The following is an 18,880-nucleotide window of genomic DNA, read 5'->3' as shown; positions in this document are numbered from 1 at the left end:
GTTCCTCTGCCTTTTCTAAAACCAGCTTGAACATCTGGAAGTTCACAGTTCACGTAGTGCTAAAGCCTGGTTGTATCATCAGGTTATATATCATGCTTTTTTAAATTGAAGTATTCAGTATTGATTTGAAGTGTTATGTTAGTTTCTGGTTTATAGCAAAATGATTCATATTTATATATATTATTTCTCATTATGGCTTATTACCAGACATTAAATACAGTTCCCTGGGCTATAGAGTAGGATCTTGTTATCTATCTTATATATACTAGTGTGTGTCTGCTAATCCCAAACTGCCTCCCCTTTTTCCTCTTTGGTAAACAAAAGTTTCTTTTCTGTGTTTGAGCCTCTTTTTGTTTTGTAAATGCAAAATGAGGGAATCTATCTGGGGCTTAAATTAGGAAGAGAAAGGACCAGTAGTACAATTGCAACAAAGAAACATGGGATTCTATCAGGATCTGGCTTTTCAGTAAGATGAGTAAGTGCTGGATCAAATGTATAGCATGAGAAATACAGTTAAAAATACTGTATTATATAGTTGAATGTTGCTGTGAGAGTAGTCTTAAAAGTTCTCACTGTAGTAACAACAACAACAAACCAGTAATTATGTACAGTGAAGTGAAGTCGCTCAGTCGTGTCCAACTCTTTGCCACCCCATGGACTGTAGCCTATCAGGCTTCTCCCTCCATGGGATTCTCCAGGCAAAAGTACTGGAGTGGGTTGCCATTTCCTTCTCCAGGGGATCTTCCCGACCCACGGATCGAACCTAGGTCTCCCACATTCCAGGCAGGCTCTTTAACCTCTGAGCCACCAGGGAGAAGGATGTGTTAATTAACCTCATTGCAGTGAACGTGTTCACAATACACGCATGTATTAAGTCATCACACTGCACACTTAAGCTGGATATTTTCCCCATCCAGGGATCAAACCCAGGTGTCCTGCATTGCAGGCGGATTCTTTACCATCTGAGCCACCATGGAAGCCGTTATGCAATATTATGTGTCAATTACATTTTGAGACGGTTGGCAAAAATAACATAAAAAATAACAGGAGCAGTTGTAATTAAAAAAAAAAAAACCTGAAACCTCAGTGGTTAATACAATAGAAATATGTTTCTTGCTCACACAAAGTCCATATGAAATGCTTTGGATGGCTTTCCACACAGTGATTCGGTGACTCGGGCTTATTCTCTCCCCTGGCTTTGCTCTCCCCCTGCAGACCTTAGAGTCCTATAGTTTCAGCCAGAAGATGAGGATAGAGTGGTGGAGAAGGAAGCCACACTTGCTATTTAACCACTTCAGCCTGGAAGTGACTCACTTTGGCTTACACGCCATTGGTGAGGACCTGTCATGTGGCCTCATCTAAATACAAAGAGCACTGATTGGGTAAGTGCTTTCCAGAAGCAACTCAATGCCATGGAAGGACAACAGGCATCTTTGGTAGAGAGCTGGCCATCTGCCACAGGCATAGAATGAAATATAGTATTTCATGTGTTGATTTCTATCCATTATCTTGCATTATTGTTTTTTCCCTCAGCAGCTGTTACTAAATTTATGTTGTATTTGTTGATTGTATCTAAGACCAGTTGAACTCTTTCTGGCCACGGGGGAGAGGCTGATAGGATTTCCCTTTATGACAAAGTTTCTCCATATGGTTTTTATCTGTTGAATGGTTGAGCCTCCCATTTTTCTCATTGTGGTAATGATAGGGTGGTGGTAAATTGGTGAGATTCTCATTTGCTTGACATCTGACTTGTCCTCCCACTTTGACCCAAGTTGAATGACTTCACAACGTTTTATAATAATTACACATGTGTTTCAAGGGCTTACTGGAGGTATTGTTTACACATATGGGTTTGTGTATCTGAATATTATAATAGGAAGTCATGCTATTGAGTATATAGTCATTTGCTTTGGAAGTAGCATAAGACAAGTTTATTTTGGAATCCTCTTTTGCTGGGCAGATAGAGTGGTAACTAAAATTTTTGAGGTTGAAATAAGTTAGGAGCACGTTGGGGAAAATGATCTATTCTGCTGAGTAAGAACTGTCTTCCAATGCAGTAGGCCAGACCAGAGAAAGTGAATGCAGATTTCCCTACAGGACAATCAGGAGATAACACACCCTTGGTGGGTGCGGAGTCTGTTCACTTGTTCTCTGACTTTCCTTGTTCCCTTTCTCCACTACATCCAAGTAAGCAGATAAAAGCTTTGAGAAAACTGCCTCTCTCTTCAACAGTGTCAAGAAGAACAAACTCAAAGAGCCATTTATCTGTCTTTCTCTGATGTTGCTTCTTCATCTTTGAGCTATTAGAAGGAGAGATAGTACATGCTCTTAAAAAAAGCAAGTGAATTTTCTGTGACTAAAGTTTGGGGGTAGAGGAGAGGGAGGGAGCAGAATATCTGCTAGGAAAGAAATTAAATACTGAGTCATCAGTTGAAATTTTATTCAAATCCTATGCACCTGTCTAAGGTGCATTTTGGTGACTGGTACAGGTTACAGTAATTGTTTTTCTGAGATTTTTTTCCTCGAATAAGAAAAAGACCTTGTCCTACTGTTGGTATCCAGATTTATATTTAGCCCAGCCTTATGGAGATGGTGATTTGCTGTGAAATGTGTGGCTGGTCTGAGCAGAAGTTTGTCTGTGAGATGTAGAAATAGCGGGATTAGGCTGACACCAGGGTGACTCTGTGTAAATTCAGAGCTTACATTTATTTCTTCCTTTTAATACAAGGTCTGTGTGCTGAGGGATAGGCCATCAGAGAGTTTTATGTACTCTCTGAGGGTTTTTATTTTCCTTCAGAACACAGACCTTGAACCAAGTAATAGAAATTAGTAGTACACACACTTTTGTGAGCATTAATGACTATAGCCTCAAAACACTGGCTAGCTGTCTCAGATGAAACTAGCCATCTTGTATTTTGGAGTTCTCCTTTATACTCCATGATGGTCACATTTAGTCCTGTTCACATTGGGGTTTCAACCTGATGACTTTTGAAAGGCTGAATATGTATACAATGACCAGGCTATCTGTAAAAATTGGACTGTGACCCACAGTCTACGGTAACCAACCCAAGAAACCAACCAATATCTACAGTGACCAGCCCAGGAAGGTGACCTTACTATCGAAAACAAACACACTATCTCTACAGTAATAACTCCTGTAACATTCGACCCCGTAGAGCCAGGACTTGATGAATAACTAAGAACTTCCCTAATTTTTGTCCACTCTTCTGATTAGGACCAACCAGAGAAAGTCAACTATGTATCCCTAACCAGTCACGCAGGGTGCCTTGCTTTGAATTAGTTCATCTGTGCTTTCCCCTGCCAGCAGCCTCCAATCAGGGCAAATCTGGAAGCCATCTCTTTCTCATAATAAAACTTTTCCACTCCTCTGTCTGCCTTTGAGGTTCTCTAAAAAAACAGAGGTGTTGCTGGCTGACTCTGTTGCTATAGCAAGCTCTGAATAAATAGCCTTTGCTTGATCTCATTTGGTTGTTCTTAATGTATTTCACTTTCACTTTTCACTTTCATGCATTGGAGAAGGAAATGGCAACCCACTCCAGTGTTCTTGCCTGGAGAATCCTAGGGATGGGGGAGCCTGGTGGGCTGCCGTCTATGGGATTGCATAGAGTTGGACACGACTGAAGTGACTTAGTAGTAGTAGTAGTAGTAATGTATTTCCACATTTCTAACACCTCTCTGAGTTTGAGGGAACTCCGGGAGTTGGTGATGGACAGGGAGGCCTGGCGTGCTGCGATTCATGGGGTCACAAAGAGTCGGACACGACTGAGCGACTGAACTGAACACCTCTCTGATACCTAGATTCTAAAAAATCTAAGTAACAAGAATCCTACTGACAAATGAGTGTGCCCTAGTCCTTCTCAGCATCTCAGTGCCTTTATCACATCACTGTTCCCAGGTTTTCTGGCTCATCGCATCGTGGGCACTGGTGGTACTGGAGAGAGCCCAGGTGCAAGTGGAAGGCTTGGTTTTGGCTCCTGGCTCAAACTCTTCCTGTGTGACTTTGACCAGACCTCCAAAACTCTCTCTTCATCCCTAAAGTGGGAATAGCACTGCCCTCCAGTGTTGCTTTTTAGATTGAGAAGTATGATGTATGGGAAGAGGAAAAGTGAATGCTTAAAGAGATTTCAGGCTTCCCCGGTGGTGCTAGTGGTAAAGAATCTACCCTCTAATGCAGGAAACACAAAAGATACGTGGGTTCATCCGCTGGAGAAGGCAATGGCAACCCACTCCAGTATTCTTGCCTGGAAATTTCCATGGACAGAGGAACCTGGCAGGCTACAGTCCTTGGGGCCCACAGAGAGTGGGACATGACTGGGTCAACTGAGCACACACACCAGAGCTTTCAAAATATTGCATTTGTGGTTTTCAGCTTCACCTAAGGTGTACTTACATAGCACCAAGCATGTGCCAGTCAGTGTAAGTGCTTGACAAATAATAACTCACTTAATCCTCCTAATGTTTCTGTGAAGCTTATGTTCACATATTATCCCCACTCTAAAGAAAGTTCGTGCCGAAGGCCTGTGTCCTAGGCTACACACGGAGGACTAGCTCCTTGTTTGCGCCGAGGGGAAAGTCCCCAGACCTCGGGCAAAGAGTGCCACCTGAGCATGCATGTAGACTTTCCCTGCTCCTCATGGTTAAGCCCGCCAAGAAGCTATCCTGCCCCATGCTGGGGGCAGCCAAGTAGCCTGTGGTGAGGTATCATCCATCATCAGGCTGTGTGCCTCAGCACACACCGCTCTCACTCCATCATCAGGCTGTGTGCCTCAGCACACACCGATCTCACAAGGCTCGTTCTCAGCACACAGCTGCTTTTGGTTTTGGGGCTTCCCTGGTGGCTCGGACAGTAGAGAATCTGCCTGCAATGCAGGAGACCTGGGTTCGACCCCTGGATCAGGAAGATCCCTTGGAGAAGGAAACGGCAGTCCTCTCCAGTACCCTTGCCTGGAGAATTCCATGGACAGAGGAGCCTGGTGGGCTACAGTCCGTGGCATCTCAAGAGAGTCAGACATGACTTGGCGACTAACATTTACTTATATTCTAAAGAGGAGGGACGTGAAGTTTGGAGATACTAAGAAATCTTCCCAAAGTTCACCTGTCGTGGTGAACTAGGAGGAGACTTTTCTCTTTGTTCTTTTCAGACCTCATTCATTATAAAAATCTCAGATTATGAAAAATATGACTTTGCCTTCCCCACATTTTCTTCACTCAGGCACAACTCTGGCCTGGGTTCTATCAGCCTTTCGCTTAGATGATCACCGCATTGTATACTGAACTTCTTCATTTATAGCTTCTTTTGTTAAATGGTAATAAAAATAAAATCTTTTTTCCATTAAAGATAACTCACCACACTTCCCAACAGTAATCAGTTGCCCTTGTTATCAAATTCTAAACCTTGTTACCCCAGACTTTCTACTTCCCAACAGTAACCGACTGCCCTTGTTATCAAATTCCAAACCTTGTTATCTCAGACTTTCTAACAAATGCAACTGAAATGTGCCACATGTGTATTAAGTACTAGGCTTTGTGCTAAACACATTATATGACAGCATGTTTTGAGCCCCATGTTTCAGATGAGGATACTTAGTCTGAGAGAGACCAGATAGCTAACTGGTAGCCAGTGGGCATAGGATGAGTCTGTGAAAATTCGAGTCCAGGCTTCTTTTATTTCCTTTCTTTCTCACTGTCACTTATTTGCTTGATGTCAATTAATTTTGTATATAGCTGCTTATTTCCCATTCTACTATCTTCAGTCTGTTTAGGATATGTCATGTTTCATTTTTAAGTTTTCCCTTCTCAGTCACTTTCCCTTCTTTTCAATCAAACAAAATCCCCAGCCTGTAAAACACAGCTCTCATCTCAACTGCTTTATGAAGGAATTAATCCCATGCAAATGCTTTATGTATGTGTTTAGTGTTGTTTTGATGCATTTCCCCCCGAATCTTTTATCATTTATTTTACACTAGGTTCCTAAATTGGCACTCTGTGTTTTTTTTTTTCCATCTCCTCATGCTCGTCTATATCAGATAGAAACTATTAACATTAAGAATACCTCTACCAAGCATAGGGAATACAAAAGTTCCAATTCCACATTTTAAATTCATACCTAGTCCCAATAGTCAAGAACTAGGAGATATTGGTAAAACAGATCTATGAAAACACTCTCATTAATTTCTGCTAATTCTTTTTCCTGTGAAGGAGACAAACAGAATTAGTTGGCTTACCTTTTAACTAGGTTTCTCTTCATCTTACTCATTGCCTGCTCTTACCTTTTGGTAATCCACTAGGAAAGGAATACACCATTAGAAGGTCTACCAGTCACAGCCCTGTCTTTCATTTCTAGTTCACCCCTTCTTTTTATCTTGAATTTGCCTGTCCCATATATTCTAAATCACGATTTATATAAACGGGAGAGTCATATTCAATTACACATAGCCTACACTCACATAAATGTGTCATCCATTTATGTGTAGCCCTAGGAAACTCTGAACCACTTGCACAGATATGTGGATGCACACAGTCATGGATGTATCACACAGGATGAAGGACGAAGTGGCAAGTAAGATGAGAGGATGCCACGTTTAGTACAGAGAAAAGAGTTAGAGTAGGTCCAGAGGAGTCTACTGCCTTCCCTGCTCTTAGAGTTGGGTCCTCTCTTTGCCCCCATGTTTTGCTGTTGCAACTTAATATCGCATTCATTCTACTTTATGTTGTATTCCAGTCCTCTCTCTCTTTTATGAGAAGTTGATTTTATGGGTTGTGCTGCTCAGTATGGTAACCACTAGCCACACATTGTCACTGACACTTCCAAACTCAACATACTGTAAGCCTAAAAATACACTCCAGATTCTGAAGACTTAATAAGAAAAAAAAAGTAAAATTTAACATTAATAAGCTTTACATTGAATGTGTTGAAATGGTAATTTTCATATATGTAAAGTTTACAACTGAACTTAATTTTACCTTTTCCTTTTCCCTTTTTTAATAGAACTACTAGAAAAACTGAAAGTGCACATTTGCTTTCACTCATGACTGTCATTATCTTTTTATTGGAGAGTGCTGGTTATAAATGGCAGTGATTGTGCAATTTTCCAGCTTGTATAAAATACTGCACAGTATTCTCAGGCAATCGATGATAAATATTTGTTGGAACTGAGAAAGTAGTTGGGGGACTTGGTGAAAGTGAATGGGTGAATGCGTGGTACATAGCTTAAAGATTTTATTTAATTCAGAGGGTTACTGTTTGCTGTCAGGCACTCAAGACTCTAGGTATTGAGTTGACCAAAAAGTTCATTTGGGTTTTTCTGCCATAACATATGGAAAACTCAAAAAAACTTTCTGGCCACTCAATATTATTAGACAGAATGAAGACATGGAGACAAGATCTTTATTATAAACAAAAGCATAGGTTGGTAGGAAAGAAAATGTGACAATGATGGCATTCTTAAAATAGTCAACAAATATTTACTGAGGACCCATTAGACGCCAAATCCTGTTTTAGGCATCAGTGATACAAAAATGACTCTGGCATCCCACTGCACCACACTCAAGCTTGGGTGAGGGTAAAAAGGCACACAGTTGATTATAGTCCAGTCAGGGTTCCTAGTCACAGTAGACTGTATTTGCTGCAACACCATGTAGAGACATGGAAAATCGTTGGCAGCCAAATGGCAATTAGATGAGAGTTGAATCATGTGAATGCAAGGTAAGAGCCCCACAGAGGTTGTCCTCAAGTTCCTGCTGTTTGTTTTGCTTGGAAGAGTTCCACGGGTAACAGGCTTTTCAACAGAAGGGCATTCTGGAACTATTATCTGTGAGAGTTTTTAACTAACTGTTTATCAACAGCACTTTAGGGCCACAGAAAATGTGTTAAGTGTAGATGACTAAGTGTGCATTTTAAGCATGAGTTGAATTTCTAACTGCCTAACAACGGGAAAACAAGTACCTGGAAGATATGCTGGGCCTTCCCTCTGTGTACGTTGTTTAGGTTTATTTGGTTTTGTTTGAGAGAAGAACCCATTTTTTTCCCCCAAAGCTTTTTTTTTAAATTATAAAATATCTAAAATATTGTTAAATTAATCAAGAGAAAGAGATACAAACTACTATGTAAAAATATATAAGCAACAAGGATACATTGTACAGTACAGGAAAATATAGTCATTATTTTGTAATAATTTTAGAGTATCATCTATAAGTGTATTTAGTTATTATGTATACCTGAATTTAATGTAATATTGTAAATCTATACTTCAATTAAAAAAGAAGGAAAAAGATATAAATACTAAAACTTACAAATGATAAAGGGGTAAGGCATAGAAAAAGGGAATGCTAATATAATCCAAATAATTAATTTACTATAATGTGTCCCCATAATTTTTTTCATCTTTGTTCTCCCTAAGAGAAAATTTTAATTTCTTCTTCATTTGTTCAGTTGCCAAGTCATGTCCCACTCTTTGTGACCCCATGAACTGCAGCGTGCCAGGCCTTCCTGTTCCTCACCATCTCAAATTTGCCCATGTTCATATTTATTGAATTGATGATGCCATCTTCTTAGGAAGAGAAATTTAATTCTAAGGAAAAATAGGTCTTGTTTTAATTATCATAAACCAGATTTCTTTAGTGCATATTGTTTACTTTCAGCATATAGATTCAAGTCTCTCTTTAATTTCAGAAAAGTTCTTTCATAATTGTGCCTGGAAGTATTTGCTCTGTCCTACCACAGAGCTTCTCTTCTTTAGAGACTCTGATTGTAGGTGTGTTGGCTCTGCATTATACATCTTCTGTCTACTATCATTTTCATATAGCACTTTAAAAATATATTTCTCATTATCCTTATTTAATTTGGGCCATTAGAGGAACCAATTTTCAAGGTAAAGCAGTGCATCAACATATTCTGAGTAATGGCTGTGTGTGCAGTAACCAAACTTACTGCGTCCTTGTTCTATTTTCCGGCTACAAAGGTGATGTCCTTTCTTGTGTGCCAGGCAACAACTGTCCCGTTATCTTGTTCAGTTTTATGCCCTTTCTAAGTGCAACCTTTGATTTGGTGACATTTCCAAAGCAGTGTGTAAGGAAACTAGTTCATATGATATTCATTAAAGTCACACGGCTAACATTTCTGCCCACTTCTTTTGTGAGAACTAGATAGAGAAAAACACTTTGCCTTCTTTCAAAAGAGACATAAAACAGAGATCTGGACCACTTGTGGATATGGAAACACCTCTATGGTCTCATGTTAGGGGTGGTTTATTGTCTGCAGTGTCCTGGCAAATCTTATGCTCCCCAAGAGTTTTTCTTTCAATTCATGGTTCTGAACCCAGAACTCCATGATCCCATCTATAGAGTGATGATATAGGTGAGTGAAATTCTTATTTACCTAACTGATTTACAGAGTTGCTATGAATACATTTCCAATTCAACTTAAATATTTTCATTGCCTACTATTTACTTTTTCACTTATGTATTTCTCAAGAAAATTTTATAAAAGAGGGACTATTATATTTAATGAAAGAAGAAACTGAGATCCAGAGATGTGAAATAATGGTCCATTGTTGCCCAGATAAATTTGCAAGCTTCCAATTAGATCTCAGGATCTTGGATACTAAAGCTAATGACTTTCTTCTATACCATGTAACCACTCATTAAATGCAGGTGAAGGAAGACTTGTTAGGTAAATCTTGACTCATGTCAATCTTGACGTTCATTTTCCTAGTGACCTCAATATGTCATTTACTTTTCAGATCCATTAAAAGAGAGAAAACAAGTTTGTTTGGTTTTTTTTTTTCACTAAAGAATGCAACATTAGAAAGTTTTCTGTTTTAAACAGGGAATATAGTGACTAGAATATATTTCTGTAGAAATTCAGGCAAAATAACAATGCAGGATGTGACTTGACAATATAGATGTTTATTTTCTGCAAGAAAATACACACACACACACAAATCCTGCTCTTTTAACCTGATAGGATCTTACATATTAGTTGTTTTTTTAACTGAAATACTTAAGCATACGAAAATAAATTATTTTGAAATTTCCCTAGAAAGGATGCAAAAACTACAAAACTTCTATGAAATCTCCTTCCCCAGAACAATCCCAAAGAGTTGACTCTCACCTTTGGCACCTTTCTAGTTTCTATTTTAGTTGCCCTTGTTCTAGCTGGAATTTCTGTCCCAACCAACTGATAACTGTGTATCTCAGTCTTAGTGGACCTTTTTCTCATGCAGAAGTATTATAGTACCCAGGTGTCATTTGTTAATAAGGGTTTGTAAGTAAAGTTTGAAGTTAAGTTAAATAATCACAGGACCAAAAACCTGGTTAAATATTTGAAAAAAATACTTGTTTTTTTAAAAAAATTAAAACTCTGCAATGATGAGCCCTAAAGGGACATAACTATTGTGGATCCTGCCCTCAAATAGATCAAAGTGAATGGAGAAAGAAATGAAAACAAATATTACTGTGTGGTAAACACAAAAGACATAGCTGAGAGAAAGGAATAGTTGGAAGGATTCCTCAAAGACTTGATAGAAATGTTGTGTATATGACATTTGAATAGATGATTTCAAGGTGACATTTGCAGAGGGAGGGAAATCATGCACAGAGCACTGTGACTGAACATAGCATTTGGATGTAAATCTCTTATAATCGTTAGGCGACCTGATTCTAATGAAGGAACTCTTTGGGGATGCGATTGGGTGTTTTTTTCCTCCTCAAATCGTCTCAGGCAGTTTTTGATTAACAAATGGGATGGGAAAAAATATTTTGCAATGTTCGATTGGAATTTTATATTGCTGAGGATGAGATGGCTGGATGGCATCACGGACTCGATGGACGTGAGTCTGAGTGAACTCCGGGAGATGGTGATGGACAGGGAGGCCTGGCGTGCTGCGATTCATGGGGTGGCAAAGAGTCGGAAACGACTGAGCGACTGAACTGAACTGAACTGAAACTTGTTTTTACTTAAACATTATCAATATACATTTACTGAGCTCATGTAGTAAATGGCATTCCAAAGCAGGCGTTAGCCTTGATTAGTTATGATGTTGCTGTTGATCTCACCAAAATCTCACCAAAATATCTTTATAAAATCTCTTAAAGATAAATTTATTAGAAATAACTACAGTTGGAATGAATATCACCTTGACAAGCCTTAGCAGGGACTCTGAAGCGGGGAGTCAGAAGAGAAATATTTATAGGACATTGAGGGTCTAGGTTCACATTCTTTAAGGGAGAATTTTTTTCAGCTTTTTATCTTATATTTGAATATAGTTGATGAACAATGTTGTGATAGTTTCAGGTGGACAGCAAAGGGGCTCTGTTGTACATGTGTATGTATCTATTCAAGAAGAGAATCTTTAAAATGGGGAACTGATTAGGATTGGGCCAAGTTTGTGATATATCAGGCTGTTTAAAAAATAAAGATTGCAAGAGAAATCCACACTATCACCAAATCACATGAAAACATACACTTTACTCAGCAGTTTACATAAATTTATTTATATACCACAAATACAAGTAACTTGCAGTAATGTTCTGAAAATATCTTCTGATATCTCGTCAGGAACTAGTAAAATCTTTGGCCAGCTGGGCTAAGGGAATTATCAATGCTCTGGTCTGTTTTAGGTTTTCTCCTCTTGTCATTCTATTCTTAACTAACTGTACATACCTTGCTGCTTTGACTTTATTGTGGTCTGGCTGAGATAGTCACTTCTTTGAATCAGGGCATGTATTAGTATTTACAGACAATCTCAGGATGTAATTGCTTAAAAACCAAATTTTCAGCGCAGAGTCTTAGTCATCTGTGTACAAATGCATCTAGCTATTCCCTTCTCTAGATCCATTATTCAAAAATGGCCAAATTTCCTTTCTGGTGCCAGATGCTGGAGTGGTGGTGGTGGTGATTACTAGTCTGTTCTAGTTGGTATCTTCCATCCAAGTACTAACCAGGCCCGGCCCTGCTTAGCTTCTGAGATCAGACTAGATCGGGCGCGTTCAGGGTGGAATGGCCATAGACCTAGTTGGTGTCTATAGTTCTGTTGTTTCTGTTCTATCATTGAGAAAATGGGATGTGTTTCATGTTATGTATTTACTTAAAAACATTTAAACATCAAAAGTATGGTATATAATGTGTATTACTTATCCTTTAAACGTAGTTAAACAGCATTTAAAACACCAATATTCAATAATATCCACTGCAATTAGGCTTGATTGGAAGGTTGTAGGGCTTCCCTTGTGACTCAAATGGTAAAGAATCCCTCTGCAATGTGGGAGACCTGGGTTCGATCCCTGGGTTGGGAAGATCCCCTGAAGAATGGAAAGTCTATTCCAGCATTCTGGCCTGGAGAAGTTCATGGACTAATCCAGTGCTTCTCTTCTTTGTCTGTAAGTTGGAATCACCTAGGGAGATTTGAAAAATACTATTGACTGGATTCCACCCCTACAAACTCTGATTTTACTGGCCTGGATTGTGGCCTAGGCTTTGGGATTTAAAAACTCTCCAGAGATGATTTGAACTTATTGCATGATTGAGATCCACTGCTCTTACCAGACTCTAAAACTCACAAGGTTACTAAACTTCAGCTATCTTTACTTGAGGTCAGCTCTAGGGTATTTATAAATTAGCATAAGTGAAGTTATATTTTATTTTGTCTTGGTGAAATGAGTGATATTCAAGACATACTGATTAGCTAGAAATATATAACACTTCAGCTGTGCTCAACAGAACCTAAGAATCTCTATCTGTTGTTCAAATCCAAGTTAGTGTACCCCTTGTACAGTGAGGCCAAACAAACTGAAACATGGGAATTTGGAGTGGAGAAAGATTTATTGAGAGGGTTGAGCAAGAGAATGGCACAGCTTATGCTCAAAAGGCCCCCAGCAGGTTTCAGGGAAGCATTTAAAAAATTTTACTTACTTATTTTAATTGGAGGATAGTTACTTTACAATATTGTGATGGTTTTTTGCTTTACGTCAGTATGAATTGGCCGCAGGTACACATGTGTCCCCTCCATCTTGAACCCCCTTGCCATCTTACTCCCTACTCCATCCCTCCAGGCTGTCACAGAGCACCAGCTTTGGATACTCAGGGAAGCATTTTTAAGGCAAGATGCAGGAGTGGAGTTCCAGGGTACATGGTCAACTCAACTCTTGCTCGATTCTCTGATCTGTTGATGGTAAGGTAGAATGGCAGTATCACAGGGGTTAACTTTACCCTCATGCTCCAGCCAGTCTGAGGGGTATGTGCTCACTGTCATTATGTAGTTAACTTTCTTCATTCAGCGGGGGCTTTAGTGTCTAAAACAATTCAAGCATGTGCACCAGATACTGTTATTTTTGTACTTCAGGGAGGAACTAAAGATTCTGTTCTACCATATGGCTGATATCTGTGTAAATTGTTAACAGTTCTCCTGGCCCAACAGCTGCTTTTGTCACTACTTGGTCACATCCTTTCAATCACTAATTCTTGAGGGGAGGGCCGGGAGACTACAGCTTTTCCACAAAGAAGAGGCAGGTAGAGGACATGGGGAAGGGGTCTGTCTCAGGAAGGCCCAAAAGGGTCCTGCTTGGTTGCATACCCTGATTCTAAACTCCTTCAGCCTCACATCCCAAGATCTTTGGAGGGTTCTGTTACCTGATCCAACTAGAATATTATCTGGGAAGGACACCTATAACCCTCATTTGCTTCTAGACCTTGAGATTATTGATACATACCAAAGAAATCCTTGTAAACAAACAAATTCACTTAGGGCAGTTTGCAATATGTATACACATTTTTGATTGAGAGTATCCCCTGGAGAAGGGGATGGCAAACCACTCCAGTATTCTTGCCTAGAGAATCCCATGGACAGAGGAGCCTAGTGGGCTACAGTTCATGAGATCTCAAAGAGTCGGACATGACTGAGTGACTAAGCACAGCACAGCAGTTTTCAGTTTTTAACTTCCATCTGCAGTAGAATTCCTCATAAGCAGTAGTGGAATCATCATAAAGCTGGCACTTCTGATGTAGTGGTATCAAAATCTACTTTGGGGGGGTTTTTAGAATATGTCATTTGGACTCTATACTATGTTATCCAATGATTTGATAATTTCAGGAAAAATGTCTTATAAATCTAATATGGAATCCTGGGCTTTCTATTGCCTCCATGTGCTGTGTGCTTAGTCACTCAGCCATGTCTGACTCTTTGCAACCCCATGGACTGCAGCCCACCATGCTCCTCTGTCCATAGGAATTCTCCAAGCAAGAATATTGGGGTGGATTGCCATGCCCTCCTCCAGGGAAACTTCCCAACCCAGGGATTGAACCCAGGCCTCCCACACTGCAGGCAGATTCTTTACCATCTGAGCCACCAGGGAATGTAACCCTTGCATCCATATGATAAGTATATTGAAATCATCTACATAGAGTAAAAGGCACAAATTTAATTGCACAGTTCCATTAATACTGAAAAATGAATATGTCTGTGTCACCCTCATTTTTATGTAGATATGGACTATTTCCACCACGCTAGAAAGTGGACTTACTGCCCCTTCCCATGAAATAACCCCCCTCACACACATGCACCAAGAAATCACTAATTTAATTAGTTTTACCTAATCTAGTGTTTTATTTAAATGGAATCAGATAGCACACACTCTTTATATCTGGCTCATTTTCTTTAGCATAATGTTTTTGAGATGCATCCATGTTCCTTTTTATTGCTGAGAAGTATGCATGTGTGGGTGCATGCTAAGTCACTTCAGTCATGTCCTCTCTTTGCGACCCTATGGACTGTAGCCTGCCAGGCTCCCCTGTCCTTGGAATTCTCCAGGCAAGAGTATTGAAGTGGGTTGCCATCCCCTCCTTCAGCGAATCTTCCTGACCCAGGAATTAAACATGTGTCTCTCGAGTCTCCTGCATTGCAGGCAGGTTCTTTACTGCTGAACCACCAGGGAAGCCACTGAGAAGTAAACCATAGAAAAAATATACAGTTTGTTTATCTGTTTTCCTGGTGATGGACACTGATATGTTTCCAGTTTGTGGTCATTATGACTAAAATCACAATAAACATTCATACACAAATCTTTTTGAAGACATAGGTTTTCATTTCTCTTGGATAAATATCTGTGAGTGGAACTGTTGGATCATAGAGTGAATGTGATTGGACCATTTAAATTTTCACTAGCAAGGTAGGAGAATACTACGAGCTCCACATTTTGACCAATGCAGACAGCGTATTAAAAAGTAGAGACATCATTTGGCCAACGTAGGTCCATATAGTCAATACTATGATTTTTTCCAGTAGTCATGTACTAATGTGAGAGGTGGACCATAAAGAAGGCTGAGCACCGAAGAACTGATGTTTTTGAACTCTGGTTCTGGAGAAGACTCTTGATAATTCCTTGGACAGCATAGAGCTCAAACCAGTCAATCCTAAAGGAAGTCAACACTGAATATTCATTGGAAGGACTAATGTTGAAGCTGAAGCTCCAATACTTTGGCCAGCTGATGTGAAGAGCTGACTCACTGGAAAAGACCCTGATGCTGGGAAAGACTGAAGGCAGGAGGAGAAAGGGTGACAGAGGATGAGATGGTTGGATGACATCATTGACTCAGTGGACATAAATTTGAGCAAACTCGTGGACATAAATTTGAGCAAACTCTAGGACATAAGTGTAAGTTCTGGTGGCTCTATGGTGGGGTTAATGATGACCTCCTCCAAGAGGGCTTATGCCATACTCAGGTCTGCTGCACCCAGAGCCCCTGCCCCTGCGGCAGGCCACTGCTGACCCCTACCTCCGCAGGAGACACTCAGACTCAGTCTCTGTGGGGTTTTCTGGTGTGCACAAAGTTTTGTTTGAGCCCTCTGAACATCTCTGGCGGGTATGGGATTTGATCCTAAATGTCATTTTGCCCCTCCTACCGTCTTGCTGGGGCTTCTCCTTTGCATTTTCATTCCAGCCCCAAAGAAGGGCAATGCCAAAGAATGTTCAAAGTACCAGACACTTTCATTCATCTCACATGTTAGCAAGGTAATGCTCAATGTTCTCCAAGCCAGGCTTCAACAGTATGTGAACCGTGAACTTCCAGATGTTCAAGCTGGATTTAGAAGAGGCAGAGGATCCAGAGATTGAATTGCCAACATCCGTTGGATCATTGAAAAAGCAAGAGAGTTCCAGAAAGACATCTCACTTCTACTTTATTGACTATGCCAAAGCCTTTGACTGTGTGGATCACAACAAACTGTGGAGAATTCTTCAAGAGATGGGGATACTAGACCATCTGACCTGACTCCTGAGAAATCTGTATGCAGGTCAGGAAGCAACAGTTAGAACTGGACATGGAACAACAGACTGGTTCCAAATCAGTAAAGGAATATGTCAAGGCTGTATAGTCACCCTGCTTATTTAACTTCTGTGAGAAGTACATCATGTGAAATGCCAGGTTGGATGAAGCACAAGCTTTCTCAAGATTTCTGGAAGAAATATCAATAACCTCAGATATTCAGATGACACCACCCTTATGGCAGAAAGTGAAGAACTAAAGAGCCTCTTGATGAAAGTGAAAGAGGAGAGTGAAAAAGTTGGCTTAAAACTTCACATTCAGAAAACTAAGATCATGGCATCTGGTCCCACCACTTCATGGCAAATAGATGGGGAAACAATGGAAATAGTGAGAGACTTTATTTTGGGGGGCTCCAAAATCACTACAGATGGTGACAGCAACCATGAAATAAAAAGATGCTTGCTCCTTGGAAGAAAAGCTATGACCAACCCAGACAGCCTATTAAAAAGCAGAGACATTACTTTGCTAACAAAGGTCCATCTAGTCAAAGCTATGGTGTTTCTAGTAGTCATGTATGGATGTGAGAGTTGGACCATAAAGAAAGCTGAATACTGAAGAATTGATGCTTTTGAACTATGGTGTTGGAGAAGACTGTTGAGAGTCCCTTGGACTGCAAGGAGATCTAACCAATCCATCCTAAAGGAAATCAGTCCTGGATAGTCATTGGAAAGACTGGTGCTGAAGCTGAAACTCCAATACTTTGGCCACCTGATGCGAAGAACTGACTCATTTGAAAAAACCCTGATGCTGGGAAAGATTGTAGGTGGGAGGAGAAGTGGACAACAGAGGATGAGCTGTTTGGATGGCATCATCTATGTGATGGACATGAGTTCGAGTAAGCTCTGGGAGTTGGTGATGGATAGGGAAGCCTGGCATGCTGCAGTCCCTGGGGTCGCAAAGAGTCGGACTCGACTGAGTGACTGAACTGAAATGAACTAGGACATAGTGAAGAACAGGGAAGTCTGATGTGCTGCAGTGCATGTTGTTTCAAAGAGTCAGACAAATGATCTACTGAACAATAGCCACATCCTTAATAGTATTTGTATTCATTCTTTTTCATTTTAACTGTTTCAGTGGTTGTGTAGTAGTTTGTTATTTTTCATTATGGTTTTAATTTGCTTTTCCCTGATGCCTGATAATATTGAGCACTTTTAATATACTTATTAGACTTTGTACTTATTTATTTATTTATTTTTTTCCTTACAGGAATATTTGGTTGTGAAAGGGCTGGGATGAGACAAAAGTCTGAGTTGAAATAAGGTGACAGAGTAGATGTTCTTTCACTTGGCCAGACCTCATAGTGACTGGAAGCAGCTTTTGCAAAATAGAAATTCTCAGGATCTACTGAGATCCAGTGTATCCACAATATTTTTTTTTTTGACTTTTAACAAAAATTATTTTTTAATTGAAAGATAATTGCTTTACAGAATTTTGTTGTTTTCTGTAAAACCTCAACATGAATCAGCCATAGGTATAGATATATCCCCTCCCTTTTGAACCTCCCTCCTGTCTCCCTCGCCATCCCATCCCTCTAGGTTGATATAGAGCCCCTGTTTGAGTTTCCTGAGACATACAGCAATTTTTGTTGGCTATCTATTTTACATATAGTAACATAAGTTTCCATATTACTCTTTCCATACATCTCACCCTCTTCTCCCCTCTCCCCCGTCTCCCTATGTCCATAAATCTATTCTCTATGTCTGTTTCTCTAGGCAGAAGCAACCTAGATGTGCATCAACAGATGAATGGATAAAAGATTTTGGTACATATACACAACGAAATATTCAGTTCAGTTCAGTCACTCAGTCGTATCCGACTCTTTGCAACCCCATGAATCGCAGCACGCCAGGCCTCCCTGTCCATCACCAACTCCCAGATTTCACTCAAACTCACATCCATCGAGTCAGTGATGCCATCCAGCCATCTCATACTCTGTTGTCCCCTTCTCCTCCTGCCCCCAATCCCTCCCTGCATCAGGGTCTTTTCCAATGAGTCTACTCTTCGCATGAGGTGGCCAAAGTACTGGAGTTTCAGCTTCAACATCAGTCCTTCCAAAGAACACCCAGGACTGACCTTCTATAGAATGGAGTGGTTTGATCTCCTTGCAGTCCAAGGGACTCTCAAGAGTCTTCTCCAACACCACAGTTCAAAAGCATCAGTTCTTCAGCGCTCAGGTTTCTTCACAGTCCAACTCTCACATCCATGCGTGACCAGTGGGAAAACCACAGCCTTGATTAGATGGACCTTTGTTGATTACGTAATGTCTCTGCTTTTGAATATGCTATCTAGGTTGGTCATAACTTTCCTTCCAAGGAGTAAGCGTCTTTTAATTTCATGGCTGCAATCACCATCTGCAGTGATTTTGGAGCCCACAAAATAATGTCTGACACTGTTTCCACTGTTTCCCCATTTATTTCCTATGAATTGATGGGACCAGATGCCATGATCTTCGTTTTCTGAATGTTGACCTTTAAGCCAACTTTTTCACTCTCCTCTTTCACTTTCATCAAGAGGCTTTTTAGTTCCTCTTCACTTTCTGCC

Source organism: Capra hircus, chromosome 5 (assembly GCF_001704415.2).
Source record: "Capra hircus breed San Clemente chromosome 5, ASM170441v1, whole genome shotgun sequence".
Lineage (NCBI taxonomy): Eukaryota > Metazoa > Chordata > Mammalia > Artiodactyla > Bovidae > Capra > Capra hircus.
The sequence above is the reverse complement of the archived record's forward strand: the minus strand, read 5'-3'. Positions refer to the sequence as shown.